The 12,739-nt window shown below is 38.5% G+C and overlaps 1 pseudogene; it reads right to left on the minus strand.

Moving 5' to 3' along the window:
• Positions 1–6,949: 6,949 nt before the first annotated feature.
• On the minus strand, positions 6,950–10,500 carry LOC149122793 (uncharacterized; annotated as a pseudogene).
• Between the last annotated feature and the right edge of the window lie 2,239 nt (positions 10,501–12,739).

A 12,739-nucleotide genomic window follows, 5' to 3' on the forward strand; every position in this document is an offset into this window, starting at 1 on the left:
AAGTGGAACAGCAGAGAATCAAACCAGTCCCCTAATGGGATGCTGGCACAACAGGTAGAGGCTTAACCTACTACACCACAGTGCTGGCCCCAATGAATAATTGTCTTTTTTTTTTTTTTTGACAGGCAGAGTGGACAGTGAGAGAGAGAGACAGAGAGAAAGGTCTTCCTTTGCCGTTGGTTCACCCCGCAATGGCCACCGCGGTCGGCGTGCTGTGGCCAGCGCACCGCGCTCATCCGATGGCAGGAGCCAGGTACTTACCCTGGTCTCCCATGGGGTGCAGGGCCCAAGCACTTGGGCCATCCTCCACTGCACTCCCTGGCCACAGCAGAGAGCTGGCCTGGAAGAGGGCCAATCGGGACAGAATCCGGCGCCCCGACCGGGACTAGAACCCGGTGTGCTGGCGCCGCTAGGTGGAGGATTAGCCTAGTGAGCTGCGGCGCCGGCCGTCTTTTGGACATCAATTGATGTATAGTTTTATGGTTGGAATTGGCTCATTCAGAACTGGCTTAGCACCATGGTGGTTTTACATTTTTTTTATTTTACTCATTTCAAAGGCAGAGTCATAGAGAGAGGCAGAGACAGAAAGAGGTCTCCCATCTACTGGTTTACTCCTCAAATGGCTGCAACAGCCAGAGCTGAGCCGATCTGAAGCCAGGAGCCAGGAGCTTTTTCGGGTCTTCCATACTAGTGCAGGGGCCCGAGGACTTGGGCCATTTTCCACTGCTTTCCCAGGCACAGTAGCAGGGAGCTGGAATGGAAGTGGAGCAGCCGGGATTAGAATTGGCACCTCTATGGGATGGGCACTGCACCACAGTGCCAGTCCTAGTTTTACTTTTTAATTGTTGAATTTTTTATTTAGTGGGGCCATTAAGTCTTGGAACATAATATATGTAAAATGTTATCTATAAAATAAAAAATTAAAGAAATAAGTAGTTTAGATATAGAATCTTTCTAATTTTTTTTTTTTGACAGGCAGAGTGGACAATGAGAGAGAGACAGAGAGAAAGGTCTTCCTTTGCCGTTGGTTCAGCCTCCAATGGCCACTGCGGCCTGCACGTTGCGGCCAGCGCAGTGCGCTGATCCGAAGCCAGGAGCCAGGTGCTTCTCCTGGTCTCCCATGCGAGTGCAGGGCCCAAGGACTTGGGCCATCCTCCACTGCACTCCTTGGCCACAGCAGAGAGCTGGCCTGGAAGAGGGCCAATCGGGACAGAATCCGGCGCCCCGACCGGGACTAGAACCCGGTGTGCTGGCGCCGCTAGGTGGAGGATTAGCCTAGTGAGCTGCGGCGCCGGCCGTCTTTTGGACATCAATTGATGTATAGTTTTATGGTTGGAATTGGCTCATTCAGAACTGGCTTAGCACCATGGTGGTTTTACATTTTTTTTATTTTACTCATTTCAAAGGCAGAGTCATAGAGAGAGGCAGAGACAGAAAGAGGTCTCCCATCTACTGGTTTACTCCTCAAATGGCTGCAACAGCCAGAGCTGAGCCGATCTGAAGCCAGGAGCCAGGAGCTTTTTCGGGTCTTCCATACTAGTGCAGGGGCCCGAGGACTTGGGCCATTTTCCACTGCTTTCCCAGGCACAGTAGCAGGGAGCTGGAATGGAAGTGGAGCAGCCGGGATTAGAATTGGCACCTCTATGGGATGGGCACTGCACCACAGTGCCAGTCCTAGTTTTACTTTTTAATTGTTGAATTTTTTATTTAGTGGGGCCATTAAGTCTTGGAACATAATATATGTAAAATGTTATCTATAAAATAAAAAATTAAAGAAATAAGTAGTTTAGATATAGAATCTTTCTAATTTTTTTTTTTTTTGACAGGCAGAGTGGACAATGAGAGAGAGACAGAGAGAAAGGTCTTCCTTTGCCGTTGGTTCAGCCTCCAATGGCCACTGCGGCCTGCACGTTGCGGCCAGCGCAGTGCGCTGATCCGAAGCCAGGAGCCAGGTGCTTCTCCTGGTCTCCCATGCGAGTGCAGGGCCCAAGCACCTGGGCCATCCTCCACTGCACTCCTTGGCCACAGCAGAGAGCTGGCCTGGAAGAGGGGCAACCGGGACAGAAACCGGCGCCCTGACCGGGACTAGAACCTGGTGTGTTGGTGCCGCAGGCAGAGGATTAGCCTATTGAGCCATGGTGCTGGCCCGAATCTTTTTAATTTTTTTTATTTGAGATACATAAAGAGAGAGACTTTATACAGCAAATATGCAGGGACATTTTGAATTGTTTGCATACTTCCTAGGAATTTATGGGCACAAAACTTTCTCTTGTGAAATATGAAATCCTTTTAAATCATATGGCAAGTTCTTTAATGTTATTACTTCTAATAATTAACTATATTCTAGCAAATTATAATTTTAATGGTGGTATGGTAGTGCATCCTATGGAAATTTGATTTTTATAAATTTGAATGTTGGATTATTTTAATTTTTAGTATTATAAAAAATGCTGCAACAAACATTGTGTAAATATTTCTTTTTACATTTTTTGACAAGACATTATATTTGCAGTGAAACTGGTACAGCAAGAATTTCTTTCTTGTTTTTTTTTTTTTTATTTTTAGCTCCCACATAAAAGGGAGAACATGCAGTATTTATCTTTTGGTGTTGGTTTATTTCTCTCAACATGATGTCCTCCAGTTGTAACCATTTTGATGCAAAGATAGAACTTCATTATTTTTCTATCTGAATAATAATCCATTGTGTGTGTGTATGTATCACATTTTCTTCATCTATTTTTCTGATGACAGATACCTTGGTTGGTTCCATTCGTACCTTTTGTGAACAGTGCTGCCCTAAATAATGTTGGTACAGGTATTTATTTGATACAATGTGTTCATGACTTGGGTATATGCCCAGTGGTGGGATTGCTGGGTCATATGGCAAATCTATTTCTAGGTTTTTATGATATTGCTAGTTTTACAGTTTTTGCACTAATTTGCATTCCACAGTGTATAAGAGTTCCCCTTTCTCCATATCCTCACCAGAATTTGTTACTCTTTGTCTTGTGGAAAATAGCTGTTCTATCAGGGGTGAGGTAATATGTTATTGTGGTTTTGATTTGCATTTCCCTGATGCCTGATAATTTTGAACATTGTTTCTCATATTTGTTTGCCATTTTTGTTTCTTCTTTTGAGAACTTTCTGGTGATGTCCTTCTTTTGCCCATTTCTTTATTGAATTTTTTTTTATATCCTGGATAGGTAGCTTACAGATATTTCCCATTGTTTTGGGTGTCTCTTCACTCTGTTTTTTCTTTCAGTTGATCTACAGAAGCTTCTCAGTTTGATATAATCCCATTTTTCTAGTTTTGGTTTTATTGCCTGTGGTTTGGGGGTCATATGCAAGAAAAATGTTTCTTTACATGTTCAAGTATTTTACATTGAAAAAAATGCTTCAATATATAATTATTGTGTTAAATTCTAAGAAGCTTTTAAAACATCTGACTAATGTTTCTAAATGGCTCTCAAAATTAATATTAATTTATAATTCCACCAGAACATGTGATATCTGTTTTTTCCCAACCTAGAATGGTTTTTGACTCCTATTGGTTTATTCTTAACATATATGGAGTGAAAATAAGAGGGGACGTGATTACTGATTAGTTTTCCAAAATCTTTTTATGTATAGAAAAAACAACTTCTATTGTATTTTTAATAATTACATGTATGTTTATAAATCATAACTTATTAGTGATTAGTTAACTGTCTTTCCTAATTGATGGTAATTAGGACTATGCAAAGAAAAGGCAATTTTTAACTTTTAATTTTACTGGATAATTTCAAAATTGCTTTTGTATAATACTTATCAGAGTTACTGATAACAAATTTACCATTTATCGAAGTGTTCTTTCAAGCATATCTGTCTTTTGAAGAAGAGATTGAAGTGAGACATAAGAAACATAATAATTACAAAGAAAAATATTTGATATAAAAATGTATTAGAATATATAAGCTTCATAATAGGAGCCAAATTACAAAATGAGCATTCTCTTTTCTAACAAAATGAATACTAAGATAAGGATTTTTACCTTAAGAATAAGAGAACAGATGAGTCAACAACAAGAGTCACTGTGCACTTACTCCCCATGTGGGAATCCATGTCCTTAATGTGTTGTACAATGTGAATTAATGCTATAACTAATACTCAAACAGTACGTTACACTTTGTATTTCTGTGTGGGTGCAAACTGTTGACATCTTCACTTAATATATACTAAATTGATCTTCTGTATATAAAATGGTTCTTCTGTATATAAAATTCATTGAAAATGAATCTTGGCCAGCGCCGTGGCTCAATAGGCTAATCCTCCGCCTGCAGTGCCGGCACACCGGGTTCTAGTCCCGGTAGGGGCACCCACCGGATTCTGTCCCGGTTGCCCCTCTTCCAGGCCAGCTCTCTGCTGTGGCCAGGGAGTGCAGTGGAGGATGGCCCAAGTCCTTGGGCCCTGCACCTGCATGGGAGACCAGGAGAAGCACCTGGCTCCTGGCTTCAGATCAGCATGGTGTGCTGGCCGCTGCACACTGGCTGCAGCGTCCATTGGAGGGTGAACCAACGGTAAAGGAAGACCTTTCTCCCTGTCTCTCTCACTATCTGCTCTGCCTGTCAAAAAAAAATAATCTTGATGTGAATGGAATGGGAAAGGGAACGGGAGAGGGGAGGGTTGCGGGTGGGAGGGAAGTTACGGGGCCGGGGAGGGGGGACACTGTAATCCAAAAGCTGTACTTTGGAAATTTATATTTCTTAAATAAAAGTTAAAATAAAAAATAAGGGTAAAAAAGAATAAGAGAACAGAATAAATGCTGATGTGTTCTATGAAAAAACTAGGGAACAGTTAGGGAGAATCAAGGAGCTATATTGCAGAGAAGTAGAGATGAACAAACATCTTGAACAGACGGTTAGCACAATAAAAACAGAATTGAGGACTTTGAAAAATGATTTGAATCAGGTAAATTAATTGTTGCTAAAAATTTACATTTCTAAATTTAATCATTACTAAGTATTATGTTGCCTTCATTTCATCTATATATATTATATATAATGTATATGTTAGCAATCTAAAATTTATTTTAAAAATAAATTATGGTATGTTTTCTAAAATTATTCATTGTAGAGCTTGGCACCTACTGGTACTCAGTGCATGTTTTCTCTATAAAGCAATGAAAGGTGAATTGAGTTCAATCATTCACATAAAGCTTGATTTAGCCATGTTTATATTAAAATTCAGGCTAAATAGCTGTGAAATTATAATAAAATTACTTAAATGTCTTGTGAAGAAACTTTATTTTACAGTTTCATCTCTGCCTGAATTTGAGAACTGTTTTTGCTATTTGATGACTTTAGCTGTGATTCATGAAATTTTTTGTTAATTTTTAAAAATATTTTATTTATTAATTTGAGAGGTAGGGTTACAGAAAGTGAGAGGGAGAGACCGAGAGAGAGGTCTTCCTTCCATTGGTTCACTCCCCAAATGGCTGCAACAGCCAGAGTTATGCCAGTCCAAAGCCGGGAGCCAGGAGCTTCATCCAGGTCTCCCACATGGTTGCAAGGACCCAAGGACCTGGGCCATCTTCTACTGCTTTCCCGGGCCACAGCAAAGAGCTGGATGGGAAGTGGAGCAGCTGGGACTAGAACTGAAACCCATATGGGATGCCAGTGTTGCAGGTGGAGGATTAACCTACTGTGCCACCGCACTGGCTCCATGAAATTAAAAATTAATTATTTCCTGTAAGATACAGGCCCTGGAGCTTTGGTAGGTTGGTTCCTCTTAACAGAATTTTTTAAAAATTGTCACTCTTAAATAAGCCGTTAAACTATTTTTCCTGAAAGCCATGACATGACCAACTTATGAAATATGTCTTTACGTGAGAGAACAGGAAAACAATCCCCAGAGTTCTCTCTCAAGCCAAGAGAATGCAAAAAAACTGCAAGATGAAATGCAACTGATTCACCTTTGCCAAAAAAAAAGGAGGTAGACATTCCACCAAAGGAAGAGAATTATGAGGTATTTTTCTTTATTTGTTGTCAAATATGCATGTGTATGTTTTCATATGTGTATAGATCTATACAACCGCTTGCATCATGGAACATATAGGGCACTTTTAATCCAAATATGTATATATTTTGTAGAAATAGTGGTGGTGGTGACATTTTCAGCCAGTTTGGTAATGTCATGTTAATTCAACTGTGCTTGTCTGTGACTCTGATAGTGGTATTTGCTATGTCCTCTGGGATCCTTGTTCTTTGCAAAAGAAATGACCTGAATTTGCTGCTGGCTACTTTTCTTAGCTTGCTTCCTCTCCATAAAACCTTCAAGGTTCAGACATCTCTGTCTACTCATAATTATTTCTGTCTGTTTTAATGCAAGCTGCAAAAATGTATTTCATTTAGTTTTTTAAATTCATTTTTAAAATTTTATTTTAGGTATACAAAATTATTGTATTCCAGGTACACAGATTTAGGAACATACTGATGCTTCCCACCTACCCTCCCTTCTGCTCATGCCTCCACCATTCCATCTCCTTCCTTTCCTATTCCCTCTCTTAACTTGTGTACTGATCTACTTTCAGTCTATTTATACTCAAAATATTTACCGTACACTAAGAGTTCAACAAATAGCAAGAAGATAAAAAAAAAAACACTCTTCCTAGTAGTAGAGAGCTGTTAGTAATCATCAATGGTCAGATATCAATTTTCACTCCCATATATTACATTTTTGGTATTTGTCTTTTGGGGACTGACATATTTCACTAATTAGAATGGTTTACATTTGAACCCATTTTGTTGCAAAACACAGTATTTTGTTTCTTTTTAAGGCTGAGTAGTATATTCCATGGTATGTGTGTGTGTGTGTGTGTGTGTGTATGTATGTGTGTATATATATACACATATACATATGTATATATATACATATTCTTTACCCATTCATCAGGTGATGAACATCTGGTTAGATTCCATATCTTAGCTATTGTGAATTGAACTGCAATAAACATGAGGGTACAGATAAATCTTTCATATGCTGATTTCATTTCCCTCAGGCAAATTCCTAGTAATGGGATTGCTGGGTCTTATGGCAGATCTATTTTTCAGGTTTCTAAGGTATCTCCACACTGACTTCCACAATGGCTGTACTAGTTTGCATTCCCACCAAAAGTGGATTAGGGTATCTTTTCCCTTACATCCTCACCAGCATGTGCTTGTTTATTTTTCAAGCTCATGAAACATTTTATTGTACATAATAAAAGTGGTATTTTTTAAAAAAAATTTCCAGGCCAAATCTGCAGGAATACATGAGGAATGGATTCCACTGAAGTATAATTAGCAATACTTTATGGAATGGATCATTGATCCACTCCACTTCTCATAGTAAATACAAATGTTCACTATAGACTTGAAATTCCTATAACATAAGTAATTCTATTCTTTAAAACTGGAATGGCATACCATATGTAATCTCAGCTTTTCTAATTTACAACCATTAAGAATTACAGTATATCCAAATAATGCATTTTAAAATCGTATATGACTCATTAGTAAGAGATTTTTCTACTCAATAAATAGGAAAATTTGAATTTTAATATTACATTGAATTTCATCACTTTTCAAGAAAAAAACTGAGAGTCATAAGTTCAGGATTTTTTTATAAACAAATACTGACAGCAGTATTTTAATAACAGAAAATTATAAAAAAATACAAATATGTAGCAAAAGGATAAATATCTAATCTATTCTTAAAATGGAATAGCCTACAAAACTAAAATGAATACACTATGGCCGCATGCAATAATGCACAAGTCTTTAAAATGTTGAGTGAAGCAGGACACAATTCATGATGTATGTTCATATATAAAACATGCAAAAAACTACTTTATGACATTATAAGCCAGGGAAGTGGTAATCTTTGGAGGAAAAGCTAGCTACTCTTTATTACACAGAGTACAATGAAGAAGAGTTCAGAGATATTTTCTTTCTTTTCAAGAGAGACTGATGCTTATAACCACTTTATAATTTGCCTCTGCATGTATTTTTTAATAAAGTATGAATTAAAACTTTAAAAAATAGTTCATAGCTGGTAAGAGTTCTCTAACAATGATTACACCCATTTCATACACTAGTAAACAGTAGTTATGTAATATGGTACTTAATAATCAGGATTATGTTTGTGATTAAAATTACATAAACATGTAAAACATGCTTTCTTTAAGAAACCCTAAAAGTTAAAAATAACTTTGGAATAATTCACAAAGTAATCAAATAATTTACTGCATTTCCATCTTTTCTGCTTTATGAGTTCTCTGATGGAAAATGACATTTACCTTATAAAGAAAGAACTTACACACTCACTGCAAACTTCTCACCTGTGTGAGTTCTCTGCTGTACAATGAGATTCGTCTTCTAGTGGAAGCACTTTCCACATTCATTACATTTATATGGTTTCTCTCCCATGTCTGTTCTTTGATGATGAATGAGATATGACTTCCTACTAAAAACTTTCCCACTTTGAGGACATTCATAGGATTTCTGCCCTGTGTGTATTTTCTGATGTACAGTGAGGATTGCTTTCTGGCAAAAGAACTTCCCACATACATTACAGATACAGAGTTTCTCCCCTATGTGAATTCTCTGATGTAGAATGAGATTTGTCCTCTGACTGAATGACTTCCCACGTTCATTACATTCATATGTTTTTTCCCCTGTATGAGTTCTGTGGTGATCAGTGAGGTATGACTTCATTATAAAGGCCTTCCTACACTGAGGACATTCATAAGATTTCTCTCCTGTGTGTGGTCTCTGGTGTGCTACAAGGGTTGTCTTTTGGCAGAGACTTTCCACATTCATTACTAATGTAAGGTTTCTCCTCATTAAGAGTTTTCTCATGAAGAGCAAGGGTTGTCTTTTGGGAGAAGGATTTCCCATATTCATTACAAATATATGGCTTCTCCCCTGTATGAGTTCTCTTTTGGACAGTAAGCTTTGCCTTTTGGTGAAAGGACTTCCCACATTCTTTACGAATTTTGAGTTTCTCCTCAGTGTGAATCCCCTGATGTAGAGATAGTGTGGTCTTCATTGCTTTCATACGGTTTCTCTTCTGTATTCTCTGACTGAGGTGTGACTTCAATCTGAAGGCATTCCTACATTAGGAACATTCATATGCTATCTCCTCTGTATGTGTTCTCTGGTGATCAGTGAGGGCTGTCTTTAAATGGAAAGACTTACCACATTCACTACAAAGGGTTTCTCTCTTGTGTGAGTTCTTTGGTGATCAATGAGATATTACTTCCTTCTAAATGCATTTCCACATTGATGGCACTGATAAGGGTTTTCCTCTGTGGAAATTCCCTGATGTAGAATCAATACTGACTTCCTGCAAAGGATTTCCCATATTCAGAGCATTATTATTTTTAATATTAGTTGCTCTTCTCTTTTTATTGTACACAGATGAGCTTTTCCCCTCTGTATGCTCTGCCATGTGTAATTGTAATTAAGCCTCCCGTTTTAAGGAATTATTTCTCACTGCATCATGTCCAAATGACTGACTGGAGTTCTCGTCTTCTGATACTGTATAAGCCCTTCATTATGACTGAAAGCCCTGACACTTTGATTATTGGATTTGACTTGAGGATCAATTTTCTCTTGCTTTGTACTGAGGGGTGATTTCCCATGTCCATTATACTCACTGAGTCTCTTTCTTGCTGGACTTAGATTACTGATGATCGATTTTGAAACACTTTCCAAAATCTTTCCATGAATATCATTCAGGAGGTAAGATTTTTGAATTATCAGAATTTTTGCCTAGAGTGATTGACTTTGACTTTTTTTTTTTTTTTGACAGGCAGAGTGGACAGTGAGAGAGAGAGACAGAGAGAAAGGTCTTCCTTTGCCGTTGGTTCACCCTCCAATGGCCGCCGCGGCCGGCGCGCTGCGGCCGGCGCACCGCGCTGATCCGATGGCAGGAGCCAGGAGCCAGGTGCTTTTCCTGGTCTCCCATGGGGTGCAGGGCCCAAGCACCTGGGCCATCCTCCACTGCACTCCCTGGCCACAGCAGAGGGCTGGCCTGGAAGAGGGGCAACCGGGACAGAATCCGGCGCCCCGACCGGGACTAGAACCCGGTGTGCCGGCGCCGCTAGGCGGAGGATTAGCCTAGTGAGCCGCGGCACCGGCCTGACTTTGACTTTTCATATATGTTACTCTTCTCTTTAATTGGTTTCTTATAGTCGATGCATACAATTGATCTAGAATATTTATCGTTATGTTCCTTGAATTTCACTGAAAAGTCTTTGGTTTTCTGGTTCTCTTCTAAAGTGTGACCTACAAATGGTGTCCATGGCTCTTCTCCTCATTCCAATTTGAGGATCATTCAGACTTGGTCGTGTGACACTGCACAGAGATGAAGTGCCAATAGTTTTCCAACATGATGTCCATGTAAAGAGTCTGCTGAGCAGGAACTAGGTGCTGCCACTCTTCTTGAGTAAAGTCCACAGTCACACCTTTGAATGACACTCATCCCTGTTCCATGGTTTTGAGGTTTTCAAGAGATTACCAGTCTTTTCTTTGGGCTCCTCTTTAGAAAAGGGGTGGTTCCTGAGCACTCGATGAGGATTCCATGGATGGAGGCTGCCTGGATTGCCTGGGATCCTCTCCAACTGGGACAAATAAGACCCACCAGTGTGTGGGGGCCACAACATGCTTACAGGAAGAACTGAGGAGGCAACTGGAGAAGTTTCCCGCAACAGCTGTCTCAGAAGAGATGACTTACACTAAATTATAATGTTACCAGTCTTGTTAGCCTCCTCTTGTCCTTGACTTTTGTCTTGTCTTCCCTTTCCATTTTCCCTATCCATCTGAGCTGGAGATAACCCACCTTTGGCCAAGTGTCAGCAGCCTGAACCTGTGTACTCTTGTGTGGACAGTAATTGTGGGTTCAGAATTATATGTATTACAGTTTGCCTTGTTATAACACATTGGTGCCTTTATGATAAAAATAACTCAGGGACACGTGAAATTCAAGCTAATTTACATAGCTGTCACAAGAAAAAAAACCACTAAATTTCTGAAGTATTATTTTCATTTAATTTCAGAATCTTAAAACAGAATTCGACCTTGGCATTGTTTAGCAAAAGTTTAGTTAAACACTAAGTTGGCTAAATAACCTTCTTGAAAGGTTTAAACACAATGGATAGAGAAAAATGCTTTCCCTCTAATCATCTTAAAGAAATGGAAGAGGTGAGGGAGAAGGCAAATGATTTCTGCAGCAGTATATATGGCTAAATCCATCAACCACCTTAAACTAGAATTTTTATTATTGACCTCATTTAAGAATAATTGTGCAAATATAAAAAATTGCCCATTTTCTAAACTGAAAACAATTGTAAAGTTACAGTAAAATATTTTTGAAACACCTTAAAAATTGATAACCATGAACTTCATTTTAAGAAAGGCCTAACAGAAGTAAATACAAAACAGAAAGTAAACTCCATTTTGTTGCACATGACCAGATCCTGTTTTCTTTACTGCTGTGTAGTATTCCATGGTGTACTTATCCCATGATTTCTTTATTCAGTCTTCAGTTGATAGGAATTTGGGTTGATTCCATGTTTATTCTACTGTGAATTGAGCTGTGGTAAACATGGAGGTAAAGATAGCTCTTTCGTATGCTGATTTTATTTTCTTGGATAAATTCCCTGGAGTGGGATGGCTGGGTCATATGGTATCTCTATATTCTTGTTTTTGAGATATCTCCATACTGTCTTCCATACTGATTTTATCAGTTTACATTCCCACCAACAGTGGGTAAGAGTATCTTTTCCCCTACATCCCCACCAGCATGTATTGTTTGTTGGTTTCTATGTGAAAGCCATTCTGATTGGGGTGAAGTGAAACCTCATTGTGGTTTTGATTTGCAATTCCCTGATGACTAGTGATCATGAGCATTTATTCATGTGTCTGTTGGCCATTTGGATTTCCTCTTTTGAAAAATGTTTAAGTCCTTTTCTTATTTCTTAACTAGGTTGTTTGTCTTGTAGTTGTGGAGTTTCTTGGTCTCTTTACATATCTGGTTATTAACCCTTTATCAGTTGTGTATTGTTAAATAAACAGCAGGAGTCACTTTGTGCTAACTTCCCATGCAGGACATCTGTCCTCAAAGAGTTGTATTATGAAACTTAACAATAAAGCTTGTTCTCAAAGAATTCATTTTAGCATCTTAAGTGGAGGATATTCTATGTCACACAAATTATAGTTATGTCTAAGTGCTCACAAAAGATGTATCATTCCTAGCTTCCTCTTTAAAGATAATTAAGTTTCAAAAAAAGTGAAATTACCATTGAGATGCAATGATTTTGAACAGCCCTTATCTGGACTGTTGAGGAACAGCTTTTGATCTTATTTTTTAGGCTTTTTTTGTTTTTAGATTTTTGTTTGTTTTGATTTTTTTCTCTCTTTTTATCCCTCAAACAAAGTGTTGAACTCTATACTTAGAACAGAGTTAATCTTCTGTGTATGAAGTTAAATTAAAATCTTAGTAAAAGAACAGACTGGGAATAAGAGAGGGAAGGGGATGTGGGGTAGGTGTATGGGTAGAAGGGTGGGTATGATGGGAAGAATTACTATGTTCCTAAAGTTGTACTTAGGAAATGTGTGCAAATAAAAAAGAGCCATAATCCACTCAATTTTTTTAAAAAAGTAAATTAAACCCATTTTTAATCCTTTCTGAAATGAAAAGTAGTGATTGACTAGCTAAG

Source organism: Oryctolagus cuniculus, chromosome 13 (assembly GCF_051225735.1).
Source record: "Oryctolagus cuniculus isolate XC-2025 breed Fujian yellow rabbit chromosome 13, ASM5122573v1, whole genome shotgun sequence".
Lineage (NCBI taxonomy): Eukaryota > Metazoa > Chordata > Mammalia > Lagomorpha > Leporidae > Oryctolagus > Oryctolagus cuniculus.